The sequence below is a fragment of the Sciurus carolinensis genome (assembly GCF_902686445.1).
Source record: "Sciurus carolinensis chromosome 14 unlocalized genomic scaffold, mSciCar1.2 scaffold_125_arrow_ctg1, whole genome shotgun sequence".
NCBI classification, from domain to species: domain Eukaryota; kingdom Metazoa; phylum Chordata; class Mammalia; order Rodentia; family Sciuridae; genus Sciurus; species Sciurus carolinensis.
Window position 1 is genome coordinate 2,477,229 of NW_025920110.1, and position 23,329 is coordinate 2,500,557.

The 23,329-nt window shown below is 31.7% G+C and overlaps 1 pseudogene; it reads left to right on the top strand.

The window, feature by feature from the left end:
• The window catches only part of LOC124973339 (cyclin-dependent kinase 17-like), an 86,308-nt pseudogene that overhangs the window by 27,339 nt on the left and 35,640 nt on the right, over nt 1-23,329 (top strand).

The following is a 23,329-nucleotide window of genomic DNA, read 5'->3' on the forward strand; positions in this document are numbered from 1 at the left end:
TCATAATAGACATTGATGAGATTGCAGGTAGCAATGACTACCAAAATCTGATATTGCATATTCACTTGCTTTCATTAATAGCTTTGACAGAAATTCTGCATCATTTTGTTCAGTGCCTGATAATTGCTTTCATCACATTCTTTCCTTATGGAGTTTAGGTTTGTTGTTAGCATAAAAATTATTTTACAATAAAGAGAAGCATATAAACTTTTCTAAAGTACCTGCAAGTATAGAGAATTCTGAGCTCATCAAATTTTTAAATGTTATTTTTTTAAAAATTTTCAAAAGTTAATTTATACCATTTCCCCTTAAATTTAAATATAAAATTATCATATGAAGCAGCAATTCCGTTCCTAGATTTATACTCAAAAACGTTGAAACATGTTTACAAAGTCTTGTTCATATTATTTGCCACTTATAACTAAATAACTTTTATTTTTGGTACCAGGGATTAAACCCAGGGACACTTAAACACTGGGTCACATCCTCAGCCTTTTTTATATTTTATTTAAAGACAGGGTCTTGCTGAGTTACTTAGAGCCTGGCTAGGTTGCTGTGGTTGACTTTGAACTTGTGATTCTTCTGCCTTAACCTCTTGAACCTCTGGGATTATAGGGATGCACCACTGCAGCTGGCCTAAATAATTTTAAAGTACTATATTTTAGGAATGTTTCTGCTTGGTAATAGACCTGTGATTGTTTAAAGATTCTTTATATTAAAATCTCAAATTTGGGACAATAATTAATTTTATATTCTGTATAAATGATACTTAAGTTCTTTTGTTTAATTCACTAATTGACACTTTCCTCGATGTCTCTCAATAGAAATATAAGTTCATTTAGGCAAGAATTATATCTTTTATATTGTATAGCATGCTTAATCATAAAGCATAAACTAGGTAGTGAATACATGAAGGAATAGATGTAAACAATCTTGAGATATTTAAAGTCAGCAAATGGATAGAATGATTATATTAGCTTTGTGATTATCTACTAATTTTTATTACATGAGAAAGGGATACATATTAGCTAAATTAAAATATTTTAAATATTTTTATAAATATTTTTATAGAAATTATTTTAACTCTACTGTTTGTATGAATAGTCCTAGACACAGGTTTATATATAGTGATCTTTGTTACAACTTTAGTTTTGTGTTTTTCTTTTTCAATCCTTCCCATGTGATTCTGTGTCTTGGGCTGGTGATGGAACAATTTTCAAATGCTGTGAACCACAGAGCCTGTGGTGAAGACTGGCAGGCCTTCATCATCTCACAGCATGCATTCCTCCCTCCACCAGTATGTGGGGTCTTTCGAGAAACCCCTATTGCAGAGATTCCACAGTGTTACTGGAGGAAACCTTCACTCCATCATGGCAATGTCCAGAAATGGAAGCAAATTTAGTTTCTATTTAGTATGTCTATTTTATCTAACTTTCTGATTGTAGAACCTGTATGTTAATAGGTTTTAGTCTACCAGCTTCTATTATCTGCTTTCACTTTGCCAGTTTAAAAAATAAGTTAAGAGTAAGAAGGACATCAGAAAGATGGAAGATCCTAGAGATGGTATTTTTGATACTACAGAAAAGTAATATTTGAACACCTGTCCATCAGAAAGGAACCATATACATAAGAAGGACATGCAGAATTTCAAAATGATTTGCAACTTAGTGTGGTGCTAAGTTTAGGATCATACCTCATTATTGCTTGAAATAATCACTATAGACTAGTACAGTAATTAGATTATCACCTCAGTTGTTATTCTTTTATTACTGTGTTCTTTTAAATATCCAGGGAAATACATATCTGAAAATTTCTCTTTATTTTATGTCTACTTCCTTGATCAATTTTGGTGATGTGTATTTTTAAAATTTTCAAAACAATTTTTATTTGCAGATAAGCACAAGGTATTTATTTTATTTATTTATTTTTATGTGGTACTAAGGAGTGAACCCAGTGCCTCACATGTGCTGGGCAAACAGTTTGCCTCCAAGCCACAACCACAGTCCTGGTAGTTTCTTTATTGAAATTCATGTCTGATTTGACTTTTGCAGCATGCTATGTTTTTAAACATAACAATTCAAAATTTCTTGAAATTTTTTTGAGGACCAGGAAAACTCAGTGGCAATTGACCATTGAGACACATCCCCAGCCCTATTTAATATTTTATTTAGAGACAGGGTCTCACTGAGTTGCTTTGTGCCTCACTTTTGCTGAGACTGGCTTTGAACTCATCATCCTTCTGCCTCAGCATTACAGGTGGGTGCCACCACAACCAGCTAAACATAACAATTTTATTGTTTCATTAGATAATTATATTTACTAAAGTTTTTGAGCATTTTTTCTACTGCTCACATTTTTTCTTGCCATGGCAGATTATTTCCTGATGGGTTTCATAAAATTTGGGTATATACACTCATGCAGTTTTCATCTATGGGTAATGTGTGTAACCTTTATCTGTTTAGGTGTGATCATACGGAATGGTGTTCTGCAGTCAGCTCACACTGAGAGATGATTCTTAAATTTTCAGCAATTTTGCCTCTTAAACATGGCTATTATTAATTTTTAATCATATAAACTTAAAATTAAGGCAAATTCAGAAACAAAAGTAATGAATATGCAAGAGTCATTATTTCTGATTGTTCTAGTGCTTTCTACTATTGTTATCTATGCAGTAAGAATTACTTCTGTGGTATATTTATTACAAAGTACCATGTAATGGTGTGCTACTGCATGTTCTTCCCATTGCTACACATTCAGTGTCATGTTGGTAAGGTGAAGTCTGCTATGGAGGACTGTTGCTGAAGGAAATCAGAAAACACTACAGGTCAGGGCTTGGCTGACTGTTAGTTGATTGTCTAAACATTTTTAGGTTTTGTGAACTATAGTCTCTGTTGCATATTCTTTTCTTTGATTAGTAACATTTAAAATGCAAAAACAAAACAAAACAAAAATATACAACCAAAAACATGTTTAGTTCAGGAACCATAAAAAAAAAAAATCTATTCTTGTACTGGACTCTTGGTCTAGATTTAAGAAAGCAATGTTGAAAGTTTTAGGAAATGAGATAAAATTTAAATTTACTGGATCTGTATCTATTATGTAGTGAATGGCACAAAATTGAGTAAGTAAGTGTTCTTCTGGTTCTCAAAAACTACTACCTTATTCAGGAAAGAAACCTCTTACACCACTGACAGATTAGTAAATTTCTGACACAAGTCTGCATTGTTTTCACTTTTCTTGATGGGATCAAAACTACCAATGAGCAGTTGTATTTGAATCATACTTGTTTGTTATTACATAATACTTGGTTGTGTCAGGTAGTAGTCAAGCTTTTATTCATAGTCTGAGACTACCAAATTTACTTCATAATTCTTTTGCAAGAGACAGGTGTTTCTGTGAGGTCTCAGTTGCAGTTTAGACACCCAAAGCACATTTTATCCCACTGCACACCTAAACCCAAGCCCTTTGCTGCCAGTATCAACAACCCCTACCAAGAAAGTGACACTCTGTCTATGGTTAGGAGCTCTTGACTTTCAGTTCTCTCTTCGTTAAATTTGCTTCCTGGGTATTGTTTATACATTCTTGCAACCACCTTTCCATATTTAAGATTTATATATTGATGTACATGTCATTGAGGTAGGAAAAATTTCAAATGTTGCTAGAAATATAAGGCATGTTTAAATTCTTTAACATTATTTAAGTGTGACAAAAAATTTGTGTCTGTAGATGTATCTGATATCAAATTTTAAGAGATTAGGAATCAATCACCAATACAATGATTGTTGCTCCCAAGTTAATTTTTTGTCTGAATGTCAACATAAAATTTCTACAGAATCTCTTTATAATAGAAGTGTATTTCATTATCATTTGCAACTGCTTATAAATGTGAATTGGAATATTTTAGTATTAAGTTACCGAGGCAAATACAGAAATAGGGTAAATTTTAATATTGATTTGGTAAGAAACAATTGAGTTCAATTTTTAAAGTACTATATTTAAATAACTAATATTCATTAAAAGTTTAAGTGCATATTTCCAGGTTATAATTTTTATTCATCTCTGGATAATGACTTGAATGCAAGTTCTTTCATAATGTTTCATAATCCAAGAGTATAAAAGGATTTTTAGTACTTCCTATTTGAAGACATTTGAGTTAATGTTTTGATCTCTTAACTGCACACATATGCACCTGAGTATAAAACTATTATGCTCTGATTTTTGTATGTTGGTTATCTATATTTTATGTGCAATTATAATTGCATAATAGGATAAAATATTTATTATATTAAAATTGTCTCATTTTCCAATACAGATATTGTTCACAAATATCTAAAAATGGCATCACATATTGAGAGTCACCAAGCATCTGGGAAGTCATCTGATGAAATCCAGTCACCACAGCTGTTTGTCTCAGAAATCATAAATATAGATAGATCTCAAAGAAGGTAACACTTTAAAAATATATAAATATACACTTATATGTGTGCTTTTATATATAAATAAACACACACAAATTTATATATGTATACATATATATCATATGTATCAAGCAAATAATGCAATTTGAAAATTTTCATGAAGAGCATTGTTATAATTATATCAGTGAGTTGCTTTGTGTGTGTGTGTGTGTGTGCAGTGCTGGGGATCAAACCCAGGGCCTCATGCTTGCAAGGCAGGCACTCTACCTACTGAGCTATCTCCCCAGCCCAAGTTGCTTTCTTAATATTTTTTTTCCTAATTACTATTCCAAGGCAAATACACATTAATCATAGTATTCTATATTCTACAGAATACAGAATATTCATTTTTGGTTCCTTGTTGAGGAAAAGTGATTTTATTTTAATTCAAGAAATCTAGACTGACATCATTCTAGAAGGCATTAGCAAAGTCTTCTTTTCAGAAAATGTGATTTCAGTAATATCTCTTTGGGATTCATTTGGACACTTCAAAATCAGATTTTAAGAGAGAAAAATAAAATAGACACCAGCTTTTTTCCCCTTGCTTTATATGTTTCAGAATCATTTCCTTTGTGGTTCATGGCACCTAGAAAACCCTACTGTATGCAGTAAATTATTTCTCTATGTAAGTTATGCAACACATTTTCTTTTTTACCAATAGGATATTATAACTTTGAAGACAGAAATTATGACTTTTATCTTTTCACTATGTAATGTATATTAATATTTTTCTGCAATAAATGAAATCTTGAAAAACAGAAGTTTGTTTCTTTTCTTGTAGCTGTAGAGACAATGAAGATTAGAGTGTCTGTCCTGCTGGCTGATTATATTTTTATTGTTAATAGATTGTTTCTGAGTGCATTAAGGAAAACAATATCAGTGTTCTCTGTAATAAATTAACACTTTCAAATCTTGAGATATTTGTGTAATTATATAGATATATCAAAATAACAATAAAATTGTTCTTATTTTTCTTTATAATATATGTTATTTTATTACACATTTAAAAGATTTTGGAATTTGGGTCTACATGTGTATTGTCTAATTCTTTCATTGAATTATAGATTTACCCCCAAGATGTGACATGCTATAGATTTTTATATATATATGTATTATATGTATATAATATATACATATTTAGCTTATTTCATATAAGTAAGTTTTATATATTTATAAGTTTTATATATTTATATATAATATATATATATATTTAGCTTACTTCATTTTAGTATCTAGAACAAACTATTTTTTATTCCTCCCTTTGGACATATACACATGATCTATTTCTGATTCATCATGGCCTAACTGATGATTTCAATTTACAATGCTGAAAAATCAAAACACATATATTAGAACCCATACTTCACATTAAGAATTTTGATCTTTTCCCAGACTGGCAATATGCACTATGATACTATTTTGTGATGTGGTATCACAGCTCCCAGTTAGCCAGGAAGTCACAGGACTAAACTACAGTACTCCACAGAGTTCTGTGTTGCTAAACTGTCATATTCAGTGAGTTAGGTATATTTCAGGGTATTACCAACTTAATATTTTCAAATTAGAATTGGTTTAGCAGGACATAACCCTATGGTAAGTTGAAGAGCATGTAATCTTATTCAAGAATACTTTTGGATTTTTTTTGTTTATTGTTCTAGATGAGTTTTAGGCATTTCATTGTTTTTGGCAAAAATAATCTTGGTATTTGATATGGATTTTATAAAATATTAAAATTAATATGGTGATCACCTCTATTGTTGCATTTTTTAGTCTAACTGGAATATTGTATATATCTGTGTTTAAGTCTTTTATCTCTCAGTAATATTTACTCAGTTCCTTTTTTATCTCTTGTATTTCAAATTTTTATTATAAAATGATTTCTTTTTATAGAATTTGCATTTCTTGATGTGATGATAAAGGTAAATTTCTCCTTGAAGTTTATTTGAGCTCACATTCTATAGTTAAATGAAATAGAACAACTTTTACTTCTATTAACAGCCAAAAGAAAATGTTTTAATTTACATTCACATATTGTATTTAAAATAATAATATCTACTTGTTTAATTATTTATATTGATCACATGTTGTTTTATCTGCCTGTTCCTACCATATGGTGTAAAAATTTCAAAGTAAATTGAAGATAATTTTACTAATGGAATAGCCCCAAAATAACTGAGTCCAATTTGTCTTATATCATTTCTGTAAAACTGCATCATATATGTTTGCTTTCACTAGTAAATATTTTGCCTTCAATATATTATATATAATCAATGTAGGTAACTTTGTAACTGCAGTTAGCTTCAGCTAATTTTTGCTACAAAATAATATTCTGAAGTACATGAATCAAAAGTTAAATGCACTGTCTATTTTGAGTTTTATTACATTTGTTTCTTTTTGTAGGATTTAGAGAAATGGTTATCCCTACTTACAGGTATCAGAATTCCTGATGGATATCTGGAAAATTTGCAGATAAACAGTCCAACAGTTGATCAACAATTAAACTAGAGGTCTCATAGAGCTTTCTTAGTAAGTTTTTGGTATCCTACCTGCATCATCAGATCTGCTTTTTCTATTATCTGAATGTAAACCTTTTAATTTTTTGGCAGTGATGGGAATTGAACCCCAAAATTTGAACAAGCTAGGCAAGCTCTGTCAATGAACTAAAATACCATCCCTTAATATAATATTATGTAAATGTTCTGGGTTTTATCATTTTCCATTCTTAAGGGTTTATTGGAATCCTTAAAATGCATGCTATTGGAATGGGATTTAAGCTGTGTTATCTTTTATTTTTGGTCAATTTTATTGATATAGGTTTTGAAGCACATATATCTTCTTAGATATACTGTACTGAATACAATGAACATTTTTTAATATATATGGATTATCCAGAGAAGTACCCAAACCATCACCCTACAATGAGTATCTGCAGTGATAACATACCTGTACGAGTAGTATTCACTTGAATAAAATTTTACAAATCTCAGAAATCCCCTTCTGTTACCTTTCTTTTCATTTAATAACCCTCACCTGTATCCATAATGCCTTTCTGTTTTATACCAAAGATAAGTTTTACCTGCATGCATCACACTGTTTTGACCATATTATTTTATAGTATGTTTTAATTCCTAGACCTATCTTATTCTCATAAGTACACATTCTTAATTACCTTTAAAATGTTTAATAATTCTTTTTTCATTATTCTTATTTAAACCACTGAACTTTGTGCAATTTAGTATAGAAATATATTTTCAAAAATTTACATAGACATGGAAATGTTTATATTTACATACTTTGAATGTATGTACACACAAATATGTATTATATGCTTTGGATCTTGATATTTATGAAAGTGTACAGTATGTATTTTTTGTATTTGGCTCCTTTTGCTGTGTTAAGTTTGTGAGTTTTATTTATGTTGTTGCATATATTGATATTTCATTTGTGTTTGTTGCATGCTGTTTTACTTAATAAGTATATTATATTTTTTAGTGTATTGCACTTTTTCATTTCTGTTGATGACCATTTTGCTTCTATTCAGTTTTTACTATTATCAGATAGTGCTAAACCATTTCTGTGATGTTTTTTGCTTAACATATGTAAGCACTTCATATCTAGGAGTCGAATTATTGAATCATATTGTATATATATTCAGCCTTCCTAGAAAATATAGAAACAGTTTTCCAAAGTAGTTTTACTAATTTATACTTCAAACAACAATGTATGATAGTTCTGATTGGTCTTCCTGCCCATTTTTGAGACTTTCTTTTTCTTTTTTAATTTTAACTTTTCTGATAAAATAGTGTTCTCATTGGGATTTTATTTTGCATTTCATTGTCTAAGTTCAACACTTTTAAATATGTTTGTTGGCCATTTAGGTATCCTCTTTTGTAGATTAATTGCCCAAGCCTGTTGTCTATTTCCTACTGGTTTTTGTACCTTTTCCTTACTGATTTATAGGAATTCTTTATATTCTACATAAAGAAACTTTGTCAGTTTTATGCCTTACAAACATCTTCTTGAATGTAGAAATTGTCCTAGCACTTGTTATTGAAAGTACAACTTTTCCTGGTGCACATTGTTCTTTCACATAAGTTCAGATGATTGCATATTATGTCTTTTGGGTGACTAGATTTCTCTACTAGGGATACATATAAAGTGTTGTAATGAATAAAGTGGGCAACAAATATGTGTTCTGCAAATCATTAAGTCTTCAGAGCACTTCAGATGGTCCTTGAAAGAAGGATAGGAATTTGTCAATTTGAAAATGAGCATATGAACAAAGAGAATTCTAAGCAAAGGAAATTTCATGCAATAATCTCAGAGATAGGAATGTGTATGTTATGTTAGGGAAATTGTGACAGATAAGAAGGGTCAATAGGTAATAATTTATTTTAAAAATTGAATTTGAAAAGATAGGATGAACCAGATTATAAAAAGCATGAGATATCCATTCAAGGAGTCTGAACACCTCATGTAATAAAAAGTGTTTATTTAAACAAGGACTGTCATTGTCACAATTTTCTTTCAAATAATAGCTTCAGGAAAAGTAGAGACAATGAACTATAGGGAAAGATGGATAAGAAGCATGTAGATGAACTAGGAATTTATTCCAAATTAGGTATGATGTGACCATGATATGAAAATAGAAAGTAGAACACAGACCCTCAAGGTCATGCTGAGAGAAAATAGAGAAGATCTGGTACGCAGCTGAACTTTGTCTCTGAGGGAGGAACAATTGAGGATGACTTCTGAGGTTTATACAGTCATTTATCTCCTTTCCATATATTGTACCATGTTTTTTTTTATTCACAGAAGATTCTGTTTTAATTAGATATTCTAAAGTGCATAATTACTATATTCTATATAAACTCTGAGCACATTAACAAAGTGTAACCAACTTGATTTTGGTACATGTCTGTGATTATCATATTTTTGTACATCACTGCTTAAAACTTTTTAAAATACAGATTGTCACTTGATTTTCTGGTCAAAAGTTTTCTTTGGCTATCAACTATTATAAAAGATTTGTACTTAAATGAATTCTGAATTACACTTGTTCTGATTGGGAGGGAAAGAATGATTTACTACCATGTGATAACTTTTTGGGGGGATTATCAAACCCAGGGTCTCCAGCATACTAAGTAAGTGCTCTACCAATGAGCTCTGTCCCCAACCCTTACCATGCAGTAAGGATAGTGGAAAATGGGTGGGAAAAATTATTTTTCATAATACTTAGAATTCAAGTTTACATAGATGCTGTATTCATTATGTATCTAAAATTAGATTTTTTCCCCAGTGAGGTCTATTTTTCAATATAGAAATCAGAATCATAAACTTTATGTTTGAAGAACAAGGGTGAGGTTAGGAATGGATGGAAAACAGTTGGGTAAAAATAAATATTCTTCACAAATATTAAGAGTTTGTTTCCATGTATAACCTACCCTTCATCTTAGATGGGAATTAAGAAAGTTAATTCTAGAATTCATTTTTGCTGGAGGGAGTGAGAAGGAAGACTAATGGGATCTCTAAATCCATGGTCATCAACCTCTAGTGGACCCTCAGTTTTGCATATTGCACTGTCTTACTCTAAGCAAGTAGCAGATCTCTTCTACATAATAGAAAAAATGCTGTAAACCTAAAACACCCCCATATTCTGAATAACAATCATAAAAATTTGTCTACACTTACACTCTTCTTTTCAATCATGTTGCCTTTTGTCCCATCTCATCTGCTCAGGGTTATTGGAATATCTGTTATACCTATAAAACCCTTCATATTCAGTCTCCCTTTCTTAATTTCATGCTTCCCATTGACTTTCTTTTTAAATAAACTTTTTAATTTTAGATTAGCAGAGAAATTACAAGGTAAATACAGTGATTTTACCATATACCTAGCTATTTCTAATACTAGTAGAATGTTACTTTAAAACATTTTGTACAACTAAGGAACTGATATTGGTAAATTACTATTTACTAAACTCCACATTTTATTCAAATTTCACTGTTTTTTTACTACCAACCACTTTTGTCCCAGAATCACATCCAGGATACCATGTTATATTCGGTAATCATATCTCATATTAAAGATACTGGTTACTGGATTGGGAAGTGGTATGCAATACCTGTATATGATTGAAAATAAATGAAGTATTCTCTTAACACAGTTAAATATTAAACTAATGGGAAATCTTATATGCTGATAGTCAGAATTCATCAGAGTTTTGATGTACTTCCAATAACAGTGTGCCCAGTACATTTTATGACACTTTTAAGTGTAACATCAATAGAATGAAAGTCTATATATGAACACTTGTGTCATTATATTAAAATATGAGATTGGGTACATTAGAAGTGCTTATTTCTTCTCACTTTGTGGATTCCTAATTCCTATGCTGATAATTTTTGTAAAAAAATAAAATGGCCAGTAGAATGGAGGTTTTCAGTCTATTTTCTGTCCCCACATGTCGAGGAACAAAACCCATTTCTGGCAAATAGAGCAATTTGGTAATTATCACAGGAAGGGAGATGGGTGCTTGAAGTAACCTCCTGCTATCCACAGTGTATTTCAATACATACACACCTTTAACATGGCACCTGTAGAAACTCAGCATATTCTTCACTTGTTCTAAAGCTAAATTGGAAATGCATGTCCAGCTTATTAATAGTTTGATGACTGTGATGCATCAATTATGTGGCTAGAAAAAAAGCCACCTAGAAGTCTCTTGTTGCACTTGCTACTGCTTACAAAGTACACTGAATTATAGGAAGCCCTATTACAAGTTGTAAGGATACAATAATAATAGACTCTCCTCCACATAGTTTTACTTGCATTTCATGGATTTCTAACATGTTGAATATTTTTTAATATATATTTTGACCATTTTGTTTCTTATTTTAAGCAATGTATGTGTAGATTTTTGGCCCATTTAGTAATTCAGGTGGTTCATATTTTTTAGTTGTTTTATATTCTGTATATTAATTTCTTATCATTAGGAGCAGGTGAAAAAGATTTTATCACATTGGTAGACTATTCACATTGTTGTTTCCTTTTTTGGGCAAAAGTTTTGAAATTGATTTCATTCCACTTATTGATTCTTGTTCTGTTTTTCTTATGCTTTAGAAGTCTTATTAAGGCAGTTGATGCTTTTATATGTTGGAGTGTTGGACCTACATTTTCTTTAGGCACTTCTAGAGTTTCTGGTTTAATTCCTAAGTCTTTGATCCACTGGAATTGTCTTTGGAGCAGGGTGAGATATAGGGATCATGTTTTATTTTTTCTAAATATGGATATCTAATTTTCATAGCATCATTTGTTAAAAAATCTCCCCTTGCTCCAACATATGTTTTTGGCATCTTTGTCACATATGAGGTCACTGTATCTATGTGAATTTTTCTGTATTTTCTATTCCATTGGTATTAAGGTCTGTTTTGGTAATGCAGTTTGTATACAAAAGCTCTACAAAATAATTGGTTATCTCATATTGTGATACTTTCAGCATCCTTTTATTCATTCAGTGTGCTTTCGATATTCTATGTCTCTTAATTGTCCAAATGAATTTTAGCACTCTATTTTTGTCAGTGTATCTTGTAAAGAATGCCATTGATATATTGATTTGGATTGTATTGAGTCTATTTACTGCTGTAGATAATATGGCAATTTTGATAATATTAATTGTGTTTATTCAAGGATGTGGGAAGCATTTCCACCTTCTAAGATGTACTTCCATTTTTTTAAAATTCAGTGCTCTGTGGTTTTCATTATTGATGTCTTTCACCTCATAATTCAGATTTTTTCCCAAATATTTTTTAGGGTACTCTGATTGAGATATTTTTCCCAATTTCTTTTGTAACAGGTTAAATCTCACAATGTAATAATTCTATTGATTTATGTATGTTGTTCTTATATCCAGATTCTTTAGTAAATTTATCATCTCTACAAATTTGCTAATGTAGCATTTAAATCTGCTAAGTTAAGGTTCATGCCATCATCAAACAGAGACAAGTGAATTATTTTTTTCTATGTTCATGTCATTAGATTTCTTCTCTTCCCTGATTGCTTTGACTTGAATTTCTAGTTGAATACGAGTCATGAAAGTTTATATCCTTGTTTTCTTCTTGTTTTTTTTAGAGAAAATGCTTTAATTTTCTGCATTCACTATAATGTTAGCATTGGGTTTCTCATATTCAGTTTTTATAATGTTGAAGAAATTTCCTTCTGTCACTAGTTTCTCTAGAGTTTTAAAGATGAATGGTTGCTGGATGTTTTCAGAAGACTTTTATGCTTCTGTTGAGATAATCATGTAAATTTATACTTAAATCTGTTTATGCAGTGAATGAATTAAATGCACACACATATAGTAAGTACTATGTAAGATATTACTCTCTAGAGTCATATGAAAAATTTATATTTTTGTTCCAGGGGATTTAACCTAGCTATGACTTGATGACTAGAAACATATGCTACTAGTCACAATTTAAATTTTTTTTTATGGCAGATGCCTAGAGGTATTTTCCTGGGTGATGCAACTGCTCACACAGCCACCACAAGACTCTGTCACAGATGCTGCCCCTGAAGATGTCACCTAAAGCATTATACAAAGTTGACACAATTCCTATTAAAATCCCAAAGACATTCTTCATAGAATTAGAGTAAGGAATATGAAATTCATTTGGAAAAAATAAGAGACCCAGAATATCCAAATCACTCCTTAACAAGAAAAGTGAGGTAGGTGGCATCACAATACCAGACCTCAAATATACTACAGAGTTATATTAATAAAAATAGCATAGAGTTGGCAACAAAACAGACATGTAGAACAATGGAACAGAAAAAAAGACACAGAGACAAATCCACATAAATACAGGTATGTCATATGAGACAAAGGTGCCTAAAATATCCACTGGAGAAAAGATAGCTTATTCAACAAACAGTGCAGGGAAAATGGAAAATCTCATGTAACAAAATGAAATTAAACCCTTATCTCCCACCTGGCATGAAACTCAGCTCACTGTGGGTAAAAGACTTAGACACTAGAACAGAGACCCTATGACAACTAGAAGAAAATTTAGGCCTGAATCTTCACCATGTCAGCCTAGGACCTGACTTCCTTACCAAGACCCCTAAAGCACAAGAATTTAAATCAAGAATCGGGGCTGGGGAGATAGCTCAGTTGGTAGAGCACTTGTCTCACAAGCGCAAGTCCCTGGGTTTAATCCCTAGCACCAAAAAATAAAAATAAATAAATAAATAAACAAATAAATAAATAAATCAAGAATTAATAGATGGAATGGATTTAAACTAAAAAGTTTCTTTTCAGCCCAAGACAAAATCCAATAATGTGAAGTGAGAGCTACAGATTGGAAGAAAATCTTTACCACTTGCATCTCAGATAAAGCTTCAGTTTCTAGGATATATAAATAACTCAAAACACACACACACACACACACACACACACACACACACACACACACACATGAATAATCCAATCAATAGATGGGCTAAGGAAATGAACAGACATCTCACAGAATAAGATATACAATTGATCAAGAAATACACGAAAAATGTTCAACATCTCTACAATTAGGGAAATGCCAATCAGAAAAGTAAGATGTCATCTCACTCCAATCAGAATGGAAATCATCAATAATATAAGCCACAATAAATGTTGGTGAGGATGTGGGGGAGAAAGGTACACTCATTTAATGCTGGTGGAAATGCAAATTGGTGCAACCAATATGGAAAGTAGTTTGAATATTCTTCAGAAAGCTTAGAATTTAAACAGTTATCCCACTCCTTGATTTATACCCAAAGGACTTAAAATCAATATACTGCAGTGACACATCCATATTAATGTTTATAACAGCTCAATTCAGAATAGCTAAACTATGGAAACAACCTAGATGCCATTCAACAGAAGAATGATAAAGAAAATGTGAGATATATGTGTGTATATATACATATATATATGTATATATACACTGTACTTTGAGATATTATAGATGCATGGGATATATCTTTTTCTAATTAGGATCCCATTCTTGTTGTTGAGCAAAATGTGGAATTTCACTGGTAGTATATTCATAGATGAACATAAGAAAGTTATGTCCAATTCATTTGAATGTCCTATCCCCATGCCACTTCCTTACCTTCATTCCTCTTTGTCTAATACAATAAACTTGTTATTCCCTTCCCACCACTTATTATGCATTAGCAATCACATATCAAAGAGAATATTTGACCTTTGTTTTTTGTTTTTTGTTTTTTTTTTTTGGGGGGGGGACTGGCATATTTCACTTAGCATGATAGTCTCTAGTTGCACCCATTTACTGGCAAATGCCATAATTTCATTCTTCTTTATGACAGAGTAATATTTTATTGTTTATATATACCACATTTTCTTTATCCATTCATCTGTCATGGGGCGCATAGTGTGGATCCATAGCTATGCTCTTCAAAGTGAGCTCCTAATAAGAATTGATGTGGCTGCATCACTCTAGAATAATAATTTTAAATCATTTGTATATATCCTGAGGAGTAGGATAACTGGGTCAAATGGGCAATCTATTCCAAGTTTTTTGAGGAATCTCCATGCTACTTTCCAGAGTGGTGGCACCAATTTGCAGTACCACCAGCAATGTATGAGTGAGCATTATCCCCCACATTCTCACCAACATTATTACCTGTGTTCTTGATATTTGCCATTCTGACTGGAGTTGGAGGTAATCTTATTGTAATTTTGATTTGCATTTCTTTAAATTCTACAGATATTGAACATTTTTTCATATGTTTGGGACAATTTGTATTTCTTCTGTGAAGTGCCTGCTAAATTCCTTTGCCTGATTAATGTTTGGGCTATTGTATGTATGTGTGTGTGTGTGTGTGTGTGTGTAAGTTTTTTGAGTTCTTTATATGTCCTAGAGTATAATGCTCTCCTGAAGAAAATTTGGAAAAGATTTCTCCCACTTTGTAGGCATTCTGATCACATTCTTATTTTCTTTTCTGTGGGGAATATTTGTTGATGTCATGCATTTATTGATTCTTTATTTTACCTTTTGTGCTTTAGAAATCTTGTTAAGGATGTCAATTTCTAAGCTAAAATGGTGGACAATTTGTCCTCTATTTTTTTATACGAGGTAAACAATCTCTTCTAATATCTAGGTTCTTGACCTAAAGTGAGTTAAATTTTGTGCAGGCTGAAGAATAAGAATCATGTGTTTGTGGCACCTTTTTTCTAGAATGAATTAACTGCATATACAGAGGTTTGTTTTTCTGTTTTCTGTCCTGTTTGTCTTCATGTCTGTTTTGGTGTCAATAGCTTGCTGTTTTTGTTACTATAACTCTGTAGTATAACTTAAGGCATAATATTGTGTTGCCTCTTGCTTCACTTTTCTAATAAAGATTGCTTTAGTTATTCAGGTCCACTTGTTTTCCAAATACATTTCATGAGTGACTTTTCTATTTCTGTGAAGAAAATAATTGGAATTTTTATAGAAATTCAATTAAATCTCTATAATGCTTGTGGTAGTATGGCCATTTTGACATATTAATTCTGCCTATCCAAGAACATGGGAGAACTTTCCAACTGCTGAGGTTTTCTTCAATTACTATTTTTAATGTTCTGTAGTTTTCATTGTAGAGGTCATTCACCTCTTGTTAGATTGATACCTGATAATTTTTTGAGCCTATTATGAATGGGAGAGTTTCCTAATTTCATTTCAGCTGATTCATCAGTGATATATAGGAACACAATTGGTTTATGGGTATTTACTTTATAATCAGTTAATTTGCATAATCTGTTAATGAATTCTAGAAGCCTTTTTATGGGGTTCTTGGGTCTTCTATATATTGAATCATGTCATTGGCAAAGAGAGATAATTTAAGATCATCTTTTCCTATTCATATCACTTTAATTTCTTTCTTTTGTTAAATTGTCTCAGTGAGGTTTGTAAGTACTAAGTTGAATAAAAGCTGGCAAAAAAAAAACTTCCCTCTCTCATTTCAGTTTCTGCAGGAAAAATTTTAAATTTTATCCATTTAGAATGATATTGGCCTTGGGTTTAGCCTATATAGCATTTACAATATTAAGGAATGGTTGAACTACCCTAATTTTTTTAGTTTATAAAGCATGAATAATTTTGTCAAAAGCTTTGTCTATTGTGATAATCATGTGGTTATTGTGTTTAATCTATTGATGCAATAAATTATTTTTATTGATTTAAGTATGTTGGACCATCCTTGCATTCCTGGCATGAAACTCACTTGATCATGATACTCTATCCTTCTTAATATGATTTTGTATGGAATTTGCCAGTATTTTCTTTAGAATTTTTGCATCTATATTCATCAGGGATTTTAGTCAGAAGTTTTCTTTCCTTGATGAATCTTTGTCTTGTTTTGGTATCAGGGTGAAACTAGGATCATAGAATAAGTTCTGAAGTGTTTCCCCATTTTCTGGTTCATGGAATAATTTGAAATATATTGGGATAAAATCTACTTTGAATGTCTGGAAGGACTTGACTGAGACTATATTTGGTATCTTTTTTTTGGTGGAATTTTGATGGCATCTTCTATTTCATTGTTTGAAATTGGTGTGTTTTAATATTCTGTGTCCTACATTAATTTGTGTAGGTGATATTTCTCTAGAAATTTGTTGATCTTTGTGATTTTCTATTTTATTAAATTATAGATTTTCACAATAGTTTCTCTCACTTGCATTTCAATAGTGTCTGTGGTAATATTTCATTTTTATCATAAATTTTGGTAATTTGAATTTTCTCTCTGTTTTCTTCATTAGCTTGGCTAAGTGTTTACTAATTTTATTAATTTTTCAAAGAAGCAACTTTTTTTTCATTGACATTTTGAATTTTCTATTTCAACATCATAGATTTTGGTACTGATTTTAATTATTTTCTGTCTTCTACTGTTTTGGTATATATGTGTTCTTTTCTTCGGCTTTGAGAAGTAATTTTAGGTTATTTAGTTGTAATTTTCTATTCTTTTATCAAATGAATTCGATGCAGTAATCCTACCTCTTAGAAGTCCCTTAACAGTATCCCAGTAATTATGATATGCTGTGTCAGTATTCTCATTTACCTCTACATAGAGATAAATTTTTTTAAATTTTGTCTCTGATTCAGCTATCCATTAGTTATTCAATAGTGTAGTATTTACTGTCCAGTTGCTAGAGTAATCACTCTTATTTATTTTATCATTGATTTCTCATTCACTTCTTTTATGGTTTGATATAGTCCAAGGTTTTAATGCTATAGTTTGCATTTACACAGAGTTGCTTTGTGGTTTAAAATATGATCTATTTCAGTGAATTATTAAGAAAAAATTGTATTCAGTCACTAATGATTGAAATTTTCTATATGTCAGTTATGTCTGAATTATTAATTTTATTGTATATTTCTAAACCTTCTTTATTTAGTTTTTGGTTGGAGGATCTATAATTTGTTAGGGATATATTAAAATCACCCAGTATTACTGTGTTTTGGTTTATTTGACTCTTGAATTTGAGAAAGATTTGATATATGTAGATGCTCCATTTTGGGGGGCATGGATATTTATAATTGTTATGTCTTCCTGATGAATAATTCCCTTAAGCATTATGATATGACATTATTTGTTCCTTTTGATTAACTTTGACTTCAAGTCCACTCTATCTGATATAAGAATATTAAAGTCTCCTTGTATATGAGTTCCACATGAATGATATTTGTTTTCATTTCTTATACCTTAACTCATGATTGTCTTTGCCCATGAGGAGAGTCTTTTGGAGATAACATATTGTTGGGTCTTCCTTTTTAATCCAATCTTACAAACTATGTCTTTTGATTGATGAGTTATAGCATTAACATCAATGTTATTATTGAGATATGATTTTTATTTAATATCATTTTGAGTTATTTCTCACTTTTAATTTGTTTTTATAAGGCAATTTCCAGTTCCCTGTATCACCTGTTTTATACGCATTGCCAAAACATGCACAGACACATTTTCCATGTTTTGTTCATGACTTAGCCTCATCAGTTTAGATTCCTAAAGTTGTCATTAGGTCAGTCATCAGAAACTTCCTCCCCATGGATCTTCAGATCTCAGTTCTGTTAGCTTTAATTTGTTCCCAATTTGCCCACAAATGTCTCCTTTAGACTTTAGACAGAGATGTGGGCAGAAGGTAGCCACAAAATCAGGGTTCCCACTCTCAGATTTTCTTCTTTCTGGCATTACCTCTCACTTTCCATGATCTGGGGATTAACTCTCTGTTTTCTGGATCTTCATGAACCAAGGCTATAGGTTTCTTTAAAGATGTTTTTACCCCCATCCACCCTGTGGTCTCTCCTCAAACAAAAAGAGGAAGGAAAACCTGTGCCCTTTCCAGTGCCTTGACATTGTCTTTTTCAAAGTGTTAAATGGACCTCTATTCTCTGTCCTGACTTAGTCCTTTAGTGTTTTCAGGCAGGATTCCTTTTGTTGTCCTTTGTCCAGAGTTTATAATTGTTTGTGTGTATGTGCTGGAGATAGGGATGAAGAGACTCAGCCACACTAAGAAATACATTTATAGAGCTCTCTTTTTATTTTAAAATGGTGTGAAAATCCAAGAAACTTCTTGTAAAAATTAAACACCTATGACACCCAAAATGCTTGGCATTATGTTCTAAAGCCCTAATGTGCTGTCCATCTTTCTAACTTCTTTCAGTTTTTCTAATTATATATATTTTCTCATATAAACCCATCTTCATTTTTGTTCAATGCACTCTGCCAGATGTTCCATCTCTTGAATTCTGTCTCACCACAGCAGCATGGTTTCTTTATCTTATCACATTTCCACGGCTTCCCCTCAGTCACCCTTGCTAAGCTCCACCATGTCCATGGCCAACAGCTGCCATGTAGTGTATGCTGTTTTTCAGTTGTCAGGTCAAATGTAGACTACTGAAATGGTATTTCCCATTGTCATAGAAAGAGAAGGAAAAGATCACATAAAACCTTTTCAAACCACTTATCAAGGAAACTCAAATGTGTTTCCTTGAGTGGTGATCTCTGAAGATTATTTTCAAAAGATATTCCAGTTTGCCTGTTGCTGTGCTATTGAGGATCAGAAAAATAAATTACATAACCTGGAAATAATTAACTTATGTGTAAATTTCTTGACAGTGTTGTGAACGTGATATCATCTATCATTTTGGGAAGGATTATTTTATTTTGGATGAGTTTATTTTGGGAGGGAAAGTTAAGAAAACATCCAAGAAAAATGTTATTAAAGCAATTCAGCAAGCTTTTTTACTATAGGAGTCACAATATGCATGTCTCTGTGCACTAAGTGAATACTCATCATTTATGCACAATTTTGAAGAGGAAATAGAGAACTGAAATATTTATGAAAAATATATCCTCAATTTGGTAACAGTCTTATAAAACAATAATAGAATATTTCAGAACCAGTACCATTACAATTTGTGTTTTCTTGTTTGCATTCATCTTTCCTATATTATTTCATTCTATTTATGATCTTGATATATTTTATTCTTCTGAAAAGTAATGACATGTGAATGTTCATCTTCAGCATGTCCATGGTACATGTAATGAGGCATCTGTGATTATTTTAAAAGAGAAAACAGCATTCATTATTGCTTATCAAAGAGAATTTGGATGACATTCTCTGTCTAAGTAAGCAGTTTCATAAAATTTAGTGTTGTTCAGTCTTCAATTTTTGAAGGGGAATAACAAGCAAAGCAAAACTATAGTGTGATTTTCTTGCAAACTGAGTTAGAATGTTCTAGTGTACCACATAAAAGAGTATGTTTAAATGACACAAGACACTAAAATTAGTTTTTACTCATGTAAAATAGTTAAAACTTTCAGTTAAATTTTGTAGTGCCACATTTATTGAATCACATTTGTGCTATATTATGATATTGATCAATCTCTTGAAGAACTTCCAGAAAACTATGTTAGAAATGTCTTCTGCACTATATATTGCTCAGTGATATGCCTTTGCATGTATCAATACTGAACTTATTCATGTAGATAAAAAATTATCATGTTGTCTCAATATCTAAATGTTTATATATTGTAAGCAAAATATATTTATTATTTTTTTTAATTTTGCAGTCACTCTGGCTTAAAAATAAGGATATCTCATAAATAAAAGCTGCAGCACAATTTACTCAGTGGTTATTTTGGATAACACCACCCCCTCCATTATTCATTTTTTCTATCAAATTTTCCCACATACCCACAGTGGAACCATATAATTAAAAACATTAAGTCCCTGGGATGTATGGTTCACGTCAAGACATAATTTGAGTACTTTCAAATAATGTACAGATCTTCATGTAAGAAACATATTTTGTGGTCATGGTTACCTTAAAAAGTAATTATATTCAGGGACTAGTCTGTTTGCTTCAGATGCTGTGTGCTGAACTGTAACAAGATTTTGCTTTTGTTATCTGAGTACAGTTGCTTTCTTTAAATTAGTAGATCCTGAAATATATTTTCTTGCATGTCTAAAATAAAATTATTTTAAATAAAATAAAATAATAGCAACTATCAAAGTTATTTCCATGTGGACTAATATAAATGAAGGTTTTCCTGTTTCTGTCATTATTAATTTGTCCCTCTTCCTTTTTACATGGAGTATTCAAATGTTTTATACTTTTGCTACATCTGAATCTGATAAATTCTGAAATTCATTATTCCACTCCCTAATTCTGTAGCCCCAAACTAATATTATTGATCTGATTCTTGGGAAATATTTAACTAAACATACAACCCTTATATTTTTCACTCAGAAATAAACTCATACACAGGAAGGACATTTTTTATCCTCTGTAGGAAACTTTGAACATGTATTTTTGAAAGATCATCTTTTTTTTTCTTTTTTTTTAATATCATAACTTATTTATTAAATATAAAAATACATTTCATAGATTACACAATAAGAATATTTCTTTTTTATTTATTTATTTATTTTTTTTACGTTTACATAGGGTAATGATGTTTATTATATTTTTCCCCTCCCCCCCACCCCTCCCACCCCTCCCACCCCTCCCACCCCTCTTTTCCCTCTACACAGTCCTTCTTTCCTTCATTCTTACTGCTCTCCTTAGCCTAACTCTAAACCTAACCCTAAACCTAATGCTAGCCCGTCCCACCCCCCATTATATGTCCTCATCCGCTTATCAGCAAGATCATTCGTCCTTTAGTTTTTTGAGATTGGCTTATCTCACTTAGCATGATATTCTCCAATTTCGACCATTTGCCTACAAATGCCATAATTTTATCATTCTTCATTGTGGAGTAATATTCCATTGTATAAATATGCCACAGTTTCTTTATCCATTCATCAACTGAAGGGCATCTAGGTTGGTTCCACAATCTGGCTATGGTGAATTGAGCACCAATGAACATTGATGTGGCTGTATCTCTGTAGTATGCTGCTTTTAAGTCCTTTGGGTATAGGCCAAGGAGTGGGATAGCTGGGTCAAATGGTGTTTCCATTCCAAGCTTTCTGAGGAATCTCCACACTGCTTTCCAGAGTGGTTGCACTAATTTGCAACCCCACCAGCAATGTATGAGTGTTCCTTTTTCACCACATCCTCGCCAACACCTATTGTTGCTTGTATTCTTGATAATCGCCATTCTAATTGGGGTGAGATGAAATCTTAGGGTAGTTTTGATTTGCATTTCCCTTATTACTAGGGATGTTGAACATTTTTTCATATATCTGGTGATTACTTGTACATCTTCTTCTGTGAAGTGTCTGTTCATTTCCTTAGCCCATTTGTTGATTGGATTATTTGTATTCTTCGTGTAGAGTTTTTTGAGTTCTTTATAGATTCTGGAAATTAGCGCTCTATCTGAGGTATGGTTGGCAAAGATATTCTCCCACTCTGTAGGCTCTCTCTTCACATTTCTGATAGTTTCCTTTGCTGACAGAAAGCTTTTTAGTTTGAATCTATCCCAGTTGTTTATTCTTGCTTTTATTTCTTGTGCTATGAGAGTCCTGTTAAGGAAATCTGATCCTGAGCCAACAAGTTGAAGATTTGGACCTACTTTTTCTTCTATAAGATGCAGGGTCTCTGGTCTGATTCCGAGGTCCTTGATCCATTTTGAATTGAGTTTTGTGTAGGGTGAGAGATAGGGGTTTAGTTTCATTCTATTGCATATAGTTTTCCAGTTTTCCCAGCACCATTTGTTGAAGAGGCTATCTTTTCTCCATTGCATATTGTTGGAACCTTTGTCTAGTATGAGAAAATTGTATTTATTTGGGTTTGTGTCCATGTCCTCTATTCTGTACCATTGATCTACCTGTCTATTTTGGTACCAATACCATGCCGTTTTTGTTACTATTGCTTTGTAGTAGAGTTGAACATCTGGTATTGCAATACCCCCTGCTTCGCTCTTGCTACTGAGGATTGCTTTAGCTATTCTAGGTTTTTTATTCTTCCAGATGAATTTCATAATTGCTTGCTCTATTTCTGCGAGGTACATCATTGGGATTTTAATTGGAATTGCATTGAATCTGTATAGAACTTTAGGTAGTATAGCCATTTTGACGATATTAATTCTGCCTATCCAGGAACATGGGAGATCTTTCCATCTTCTAAGGTTTTCTTGAATTTCTTTCTTTAGTGTTCTGTAGTTCTCATTGTAGAGGTCTTTCACCTCTTTTGTGAGATTGATTCCCAAGTATTTTATTTTTTTCGATGCTATTGTGAATGGGGTAGTTTTCCTAATTTCTCTTTCTGAAGATTCATCACTTATGTATAAAAATGCATTGGATTTATGAGCATTGATCTTGTAACCTGCTACTTTACTGAATTCACTTATGAGTTCTAAAAGTTTTCTGGTGGAATTTCCAGGTTCCT